This window comes from Thamnophis sirtalis, unplaced genomic scaffold (genome assembly GCF_051295495.1).
Source record: "Thamnophis sirtalis isolate CommonGarterSnake01/CBP01778 unplaced genomic scaffold, rThaSir2_p1.2 scaffold_9, whole genome shotgun sequence".
In the NCBI taxonomy this organism is placed as follows: domain Eukaryota; kingdom Metazoa; phylum Chordata; class Lepidosauria; order Squamata; family Natricidae; genus Thamnophis; species Thamnophis sirtalis.
Window position 1 is genome coordinate 2,094,468 of NW_028261389.1, and position 9,124 is coordinate 2,103,591.

Consider the following 9,124-nt stretch of genomic DNA (forward strand, 5'->3'; position numbering starts at 1 on the left):
GTGGGAAGGGAACAGCGTTCCGTGCGCCTTTGGCGTTTAGTCATGTCAGCCACATGACCACGGAGACGTCTTTGGATAGCGCTGGGTCTTTCGCTTTGAAATGGAGATGAGCACCGCCCCCTAGAGTCGGGAACGACTAGCACATATGTGCAAGGGGAACCTTTACCTTCATCTTTAAGTATGGAATACATGAACAGTGTGTCAGCTGGGTATCGTTGGGTTTTGATACATAATAATAGTGGTAATATTGATAATATTAGTTCCATTAATAATCACATAATTATAATAATATATTAAAAATGAAGTTATTAACATGTTGTATTTGCCCCAGCATGTATATAACCCTTCATCTTTTAATTGTTCAATATTTTAATACACCATTAGGAATATTATTTGAGTGTGCATAGTAAAATCATCTTTCAACTTCTAATCTTTACATCTGCACATTAAAGTATTGTATAGTAATATGCATAATAATGTTTTCCCCCTTTCTAGTTTCCATTTCTATTCTAATTCTTTTTCCCCCCCCCCTCTCTTAAATATGTTTTATTTCCATTTCATTTCGTACAGTCACATATATACTGTGCATAACCGGGGCATATAACATTGAACAATAAACACAGCCCTCCCTCTTGTCAACAATACCCCCCAAAATACAAACCCAATATACCACCTTGACCCACCATACACCCTCTTTCGCCCCCCTCCAACTTTCGTTCTTCCCTCCAACGTTCCCCTCTAGCCTACTTCCCTTCCCCCTCTACCACTCCTCTCTCCCAATACACTCCCTCCCTTCCTTCTCATCCTCCCTCCAATCCTCTCTCCCACCCTCTCTACCCCTCTTTCTTCTATCCCTCTACTCCTCCGTTCGGTGTATTTCTACTATCTATCAATATATTCAGCTTGTCCTATTTTTACACTAAAATTAAAGAGCAACAGTATACCAGTGCAATCATGTTACTTTCTATTCTAATTCTTGATAGAACAAAACCTATTTTCGGTATTATTCTATTTCTATCCGTCATCTCTTGCCCATTTTAGAATTTCAATTCTTGTGGACTTTTTGGCACGTTTTCCCTACTCCTCCCATGGGATCTTGTATCTCCATGCCTCATTCATGTTTCATTCTTTATCCCATCTTCTATTAAACAGAATCCACAGAGGTTTGAGAATCAGAGTCTCCCCTAGATGCTTGGCAGCTGAGCTGAAGCTAAATTAGTCCACTAAAATGAGCAAATGTCCTCTAAGACCCCAGATAAGTGACCCTGGACCCAATCCACATATCAAAGGTTAAGGTCTGCAAACACGAACAGCGTGAATGAAATTAGATCTCTCAGAGGAGCATACCTAACACACACAAACACACCTCATGTGTCACCCCCACAATCGGCACATGGACACCTCCCACCCAGGACAAGGTCCCCTAAAAACAAGAGCCGAGGTGGCGCAGTGGTTAGGGTGCAGCACTGCAGGCCACTTCAGCTGGCTGTTATCTGCAGTTCAGGGGTTCTAATCTCACCAGCTCAGGGTTGACTCAGCCTTCCATCCTTCCGAGGTGGGTGAAATGAGGACCCAGACTGTGGGGGCGATATGCTGACTCTGTAAACTGCTTAGAGAGGGCTGAAAGCCCTATGAAGCGGTATATAAGTCTAACTGCTATTGCTATTGCTATTGCTAATAAAAAGCAAATTATTATTATGCTTTTAGGTATAAATGTTTCTTCTTTCCTCACAGCTGTCTGGATTTCATGTTTATTTATTCTTCTGCAGCCCCGGCTCAAATTATTCTTCATCACAAAACTTGCTTTAAAAAATAATCAAAAATTGAGCTGGGACTGCAGAACTCAGAAACAAAAGAATTAAATCAGCACCTAAATCAATGCAAGCTCATCGGACGATTAACCCATATATTGGGGTGTAGCAGAGGTGAAATCTAATTTTTTTACTACCGGTTCTGTGGGTGTGGCTTGGGGGTGTCATGTGACTGGGTGGGCATGGATATGTAATCATGTATCTGGGGGGGGGATCAAAAGACAGAAACTCACTTTAACAATATCCTGCTGGAGCAGGGTTGGACTAGATGACCTCCAGGTCCCTTCTAGCCCTGGATTATCCTCTGAAGTTGCGTCTAGTGCCAGGTTTGTAATCCTTCCTTCCTCTCCTTTTTCCCTTCCTCCCTCCCTTTTTTTCTTTTTCTTTCCTGCTCTTTCTTTCTCTCTTCTTTCTCTTTCTTTCCTTCCTTCTTTCTTTCTCGCAATTCGCAATTTAATGGGTTTATATGCCGCCCAATCCCGGGGGACTCTGGGCGGCTTACAAATACGAATGAAATAAAATAACACACAGGGGGGAGAATACAAAGAATACAAACAGTTTAAAAACACAACATACATCCGGTTTAATTGGGGGTTGAACCTGATTTCTTTCTTTCTTTCTTTCTCTCTCTCTTTCCTTCCTTCTTTCTTTCTTTCTTTCTTTCTTTCTCTCTCTCTCTCTCTCTCTCTCTTTCTTTCTTTCTTTCTTTCTTTCTTTCTTTCTTTCTTAGCACCCCCCTACAGAGAACCTGTAGTAAAAAAATATTTAAAACTTTTAAAAACTTTCTTTAGCATTTTTTACTACTGGTTCTGCGAACCTGTAGCATTTTTTACTACCGGCCCGAACCGGTAGCATTTCACCCCTGGGTTGCTACACAAAACCTCTTGGGCCAGGAATCCATCCTTGGAGCCAAGGTCTGTCTCACAAGATTCCTCTCTTTCCCACGAGGGTCGGCTTTTCTTTCTTCCCCCAACGCCCCTCCGCCCCTCCCTCCTTAAATTCTGTCTCCCAACATCTGATTCCTTCAGCTCCTGAATCCCAAAATAGCAAAGCTGCCTTCCTTTTACGGGTATCAAGGGGTGTCTTCTGTTTGGTCACATGACTGGCACCCCCAAGCCCAGGAGATTTTTGTCAATCAACTGCTGTGATATTGTTGTGTTTTTTTTCTTCTTCTTTGTTGGTGCCTGGATTTTAAAAGGAGCTGATTTCTCTGTTTATATTTACCGGTATATTCTATTTCTCCAATATTCTTTCTCCTTCCGTCATCTACAAATCTGCCAAGGTTTAGTATCTCGACTCTTCCAAGAGTTTCATTTGTCATTTATCTGGGGTTTATTTTTTTAAATCCCTTCTCCTTTTTAGCTTGGAAATGCCTGACATTTTCATGTTGTCATTGTGTCGTTTTTTTATTCTACCTTCAATGCAGAAGTAGGTTTCACATAATTTTAGCACCGGTTCGCCGGGCACTGAAAGTGTGAGTGCACGGCCTTACACGCATGCGCTATGCTTGCGCACCCGACTTGCCCCACATGTGCACGGCTTAGAAAACGTGGCTTAAACAGGACGGCATAGCGCTGGGGTGGACAGGTCACCACTATCGATTCGCCTGAACCCCTCCGAACTGCCTGAATACCCCCACAGCCTCGATGGTATTGCAACCCAGACGCTGCCACTTGGTAATGAGAGGGAGCGGCATGGAAATTTGATAAAATACCGTATTTTTTCAGAATATAAGATGCACTTCCCCCCCGCAAAAAAAAAGAGGGTGAAAATCTGGGTGCGTCTCCCACACTGAATGCAGCATTTTTGGCCTTCCGAAACTCTGCCCCGAGCATCCTGTTTTTTGCAAAAATGGATGTGCAGAGGGTTTGGGAGGCCTGCAAATTATTTATTATTATTATTATTTATTAGTTTTGTATGCCGCCCACTCTCGGAAGACTCAGGGCAGCTCAATTGCTGCTGGGGAGGGCAAAACCCTTTTTATTTTAAATTTACCTCTTCAAAATCCTGGTGCGTCTTATACTCCGGTGCGTCTTATACTCCGGTGCGTCTTATTGTCCGAAAAATATGGGAAATAAATACATGAGAAATCAAATGTCTTTGATTCCCAGATAGTCCTCAACGTTCAAGCATTCCTTTAGCGACCGTTCGAAGTTACAACAGCCCTTTAAAAAGTGAGCGCCCCACGCTTAGGACCATTGCAAGGGTTCTCGCGGTCAAAATTCAGTGCGCTTGGCAATCGGTGCGTATTCATCAAGGTTCAAAATTCAAGCGTCTGAGTTTGGATCACGCAACCACAGGGACGTCGCCAAGGTTTTGAAAGTGTGGAAAACGGCCATAAGTCACATCTTTCCAGTGATCTTGTAACTTCGGTCGCTAAAGGGAACCGTTGTAAGTGGAGGACTAGCTGTGAAAATATAATGCGGGGGGAAAAGCCCCCTGAAAATTAACACAACTCAAGGGCTTAAGAAATCTGTCGATCCAAATCCTGCACTCTTTGACCAAACTCCGAAAGAGTTCGCAGCAGATGGCATTCCAGTTCTCTCCCCACCCACCCACCCAAAAGATACCGATAGGGGGAGGGAGTTCGAGACCTTCAGTTGCAGGAATGTCCCCCTTCTCCCCTCCCCCTGAGTTCTCCCACCTGTCCAAATCCTGGTTCCACCAAGACAAGGGTGGGTGGAGCGTTTCAACAGCTGAGAGCAAATTTGAGCCAGAGAGACATTTCTGGCATTTCGGGACTTCCCCACCCCCCCCCTCTCTGCTTAGGATCTGCCCCATAGCTGTGGGGTCCCTCTGACCCCCTCCTGTTAGCTGTGTGATTAAAGACTTGGATGCAATCCCAGGTTGGAAGTGAGCTTGAACCTTAGAATTAAGGAGACATTTCCAGAAAGTGGGAGCAATGAACCAGTGGAACAGCTTGCCACTAGAAGTTGTGGTTTGCTCCATCGCTGAAGAGAAGAGATTGGACAGCCGTTGGTCTGAAATGGTGTAGGATCTCTTAGTTGGGCAGAGGGCTGGACTAGAAGACCTCCAAGGTCCCTTCCAACTCTGCTATTCTGTATGAAGGATAGCAGCCTTCCAGGATTTGAGGGGCTGCCCCCAAAAAGAGGGGGGGGTCAACCCATTCTCCAAAGCACCCGAAGGCAGGACAAGAAACAACGGACGGAAACTCATCAAGGAGAGAAGTTAATTGTTAATTGTTCTAATCCTGACAGTTAAAACAATTAACCAGTGGAGGTTTTTAGGAAGCGAATGGAAGTTGTGGGTACTGCAACAGAAGAGACTGGAGAACCATTTGTCCGAAATGTTGTAGGGTCTCCTGCTTGAGAAAGGGGTTGGACTAGAAGACCTCCAAGGTCCCTTCCGACTCTGTCATTCTCTCCAATCCAGCTTCTCTACCTTCGCTTTAAATGTACTGCATGTCTATTATCAAGTGGGAAACAACAGATGGCATAAAATGGTTGGATGAGAGACGCAAGACTAAGTATTATCTACAGCAAATACGATAACACTCTGTGTGTGTGTGTGTTGTATTTGTGCTGATAAATAAATAAAGGGAGACTAGTATAGATCTATTTCAAGCTATTTAGCTCTCATCAGCTAGCCCTACCCTTACTGGGATTCGAACCTGGGCTGTATTACATGAGAGCTAAATAGCTTGAAAGATCTATACTAGTCTCCCTTTATTTATTTATCAGCACAAATACTATATATGTATGCATGTATGTATGTATGTATATGTAAATACTATGATATTTTAAGTGTTTATATAATACGGAGCATATTAGAGAACTTAGAAATAGAGTTTATATAAATAGGAATGATGTCAACGATACTGATATGGACTAGCTGTAAGGAGTGGAAATTTGCCTTTTGTTTTTAAAATGTTTCAATAAATCCAATAAAATATTATTTTAAAAATAAATAAATGAATGAATGAGCTGCCAGAACTGGACAGGCTCTCCAAGTGACGTTTACTCAACGCAAATACAATGAGACTAAGGACACACACACACACAGACACACACCCAGAGTGAACCGAATGCCATATTTGTGTGAACCCAGCAGAAGATGGCTGGCTGCAGCTTCCCAGCCTGGAGGTCTAGAGCAGTGTTTTTCAACTTTGGCAACTTGAAGATGTCCGGACTTCAACTCCCAGAATTCCCCAGCCAGCATTCGCTGGCTGGGGAATTCTGGGAGTTGAAGTCCGGACATCTTCAAGTTGCCAAGGTTGAGAAACACTGTCCTAACCACTGCTGGGAAATTCTGGGAATTGAAGTCCGGACATCTTCAAGTTGCCAAGGTTGAGAAACACTGGTCTAGAGGACCTCCAAGGTCCCTTCCAACGCCCGCTGTTCCTTCCCAGAAGGACGGGGTGGGGGGGTTCGCTTGTCAAGGCAAGCATTTCTGCAACAGAAGCTGGTCAGGAATCTTCCCGCAGGACGTCAGCCCCCCCCCCCCCCCCCCGTCCAGGGGGCCGAGTGTGGAATCCATGCCCAAAAATAGACAATGAGCACCAGACAAAAAGATTCTCTGACGGAGGGAGGTGGAATCCAAAGCGTCTTGTGAAGCCTGGGAGGAGATCAAGCGTCTCCCAAAGAGGCAGATATATCTGGTTTTTTGGGGGTGGGGTAGGGGGGTCTAACCTGAAGGAAACAGGACACCAGCGTCTCTTCTCCACTGGCTCAGAATCAGAATAGAGCTGGGAGGGACCTCGGAGGTCTTCTAGTCCAGCCTCCTGCTCAAGCAGGAGACCCTTACAGAATCACACAATCGGAAGGGACCTTGGAGGGCATCTAGTCCAACCGACCACTCAAGCAGGAGACCTTTACAGAATCACACAATCGGAAGGGACCTTGGAGGTCATCTAGTTCAGCCTCCTGCTCAAGCAGGAGACCCTTACAGAATCACACAATCGGAAGGGACCTTGGAGGTCATCTAGTTCAGCCTCCTGCTCAAGCAGGAGACCCTTACAGAATCACACAACCGGAAGGGACCTTGGAGGTCATCTAGTCCAACCGACCACTCAAGCAGGAGACCCTTACAGAATCACACAATCGGAAGGGACCTTGGAGGTCATCTAGTCCAGCCTCCTGCTCAAGCAGGAGACCCTTACAGAATCACACAACCGGAAGGGACCTTGGAGGTCATCTAGTCCAACTGAAAGCTGAAACAGGAGACCTTTTCAGAATTACAGAATAATAGAGTTCAAAGAGATCCTTGGAGGTCTTCTAGTCCAGCCCCCCGGCTCAAGCAGGAGACCCTCTCCCATTTCAAGACAAGTGATAGAGCACCTACAACTTCTGGTGTCAAGCGGTTCCACTGGTGAATTGTCCTCACTGTTTGGAAGTTTCTCCCCAATTCTAGGTGGCTTCTCTCCTTGGTTAGTTTCCATCCATTGCTTCTTTTCATCTCTGGTGCTTTGGAGAATAGGTTGGCCCCCCTCTTCTTCTTTGGGGCAGCCCCTGAGATACTGGAAGGTTGCTACCATGTCCCCCCCCCCCTAGTCCTTCTGTTCTCTAGACGGGCCAACCCCAAATCCTGCAACCGTTCTTCGTATATTTTCATCTCCAAGCCTTCAATCCTCTTAGTTGCTCCTCTCTGTGCTTTTTTGCAAAGTCTCTGCATCCTTTTTTGTAACGTGGTGACCAACAACTGGATGCAGGATTCCAGATGTGGCCTTTCGAAGGCTTTATAAAGCAGGACCAAGACTTCACCTGACTTGGATTCTAGGCCTCTGTTTCTACATCTTTGAACCTAGAGAAAAATGCAGCTTTTGCCTGGAGCTTCACACTATTTTTTATAAGCTGTTTTGGTTGTTGGGGGTTTTTTTTCCCAAAAAAATTGAGCCACACAGACTGATGGGTAGTCCTCAACATACGACCACAATTGAGCCCAAAATTGGCACTGCTAAGCGAGACAAGTTGCTCAGTCAGTTTTGCTCCATTTTATGATCTTTCTTGCTGTTATGTTGTTAAGTGAAACACAGCAGTCATTAAGTAAATCACAACAGTCATTAAGTGAATCATGGCAGTCATTAAGTGAATCGTGGCAGTCGTTAAGTGAATCACAACAGTCGCTAAGTGAATCACAACAGTCATTAGGTGAATTGTGGCAGTCATTAAGTGAATCATGACAGCCATTAAGTGAATCGTGGCAGCCGTTAAGTGAATCACAACAGTCATTAAGTGAATCATGGCAGTCATTAAGTGAATCATGACAGTCATTAAGTGAATCATGGCAGTCATTAAGTGAATCATGGCAGCCATTAAGTGAATCGCAACAGTCATTAGGTGAACCGCAACAGCCATTAAATGAATCACAGCAGTTGTTACATTAATAAAATGGTTGTTAAGTGAATCTGGCTTGATTTTGCTGGTCAGGAGGTCGCAAAAGCGGATCACGTAACCTCCAGGGCACTCCGACCGTCATAAATAGGAGACAGTTACCAAGCGTGTGGATTTTGATCACACCTGACCACGGGAATGCAGCAACGGTCGTAAGTGTGAAAAGCAGTCGTAAGTCCCCTTTTTTAGGCTGTTGTAACTCTGAACAGTCACTAAGCAAACTGTTGTAACTCAAGGACTATCTATACACCCCTCCGGTTAAAGGGACACCTCCCTCCCCTTTTGCCCCAAAGAAAAACCTATTCAGAGTTCGAATTGTCCTCGTGGGTTTTAAAAGTGAAGGGGAAAAAAGAATGAATCAGGACTGTGAAATGAAACAGAAGAGAATCGGGAGAGGAAAATGTTGCGTCCTGTTTCCTGGACGCCTCCAGATGCATTTTTCTTTTTAAAAGCCTCGGATGCTTTCATCCCACCGGCCGACCGTGGTTGGAACGTGAGGATTTTAGACATAACACGGCGCAAAACAGAGACCTTGGCACGTTTTGCTCCGATGTGAATTGAGCTGAACTTCTCAAAAGTAGCCAGCGAAAAAGCTAACCCTCCTTTAGCAGCCTTGGAAAATATCCACATGCAAAAATTTTGGCCAGCCCTGGATTACAACTAGCTTCATTTTGGGTACAAAAATTGCCAGGTCCATTCACCCCTGGAGAAAAATAGGGTGGGTGGGTTGGAAAAACAATCGCTTTGGTTACCGATCCACAACTTGGAAAGGAAGCTTAATGCTCATCCTTTACAACAGAGAATAGCAACAGCCCTTAGACTTATATGCCGCTTCATAGTGCTTTAAAAGCCCTCTCTAAGCGGTTTACAGAATCGACCTCTTGCCCCCCACCCCCCCAAACAATCTGGATCCTCATTTTATCGACCTTGGAAGGATGGAAGGCTGAGTCAACCTTGAACTGC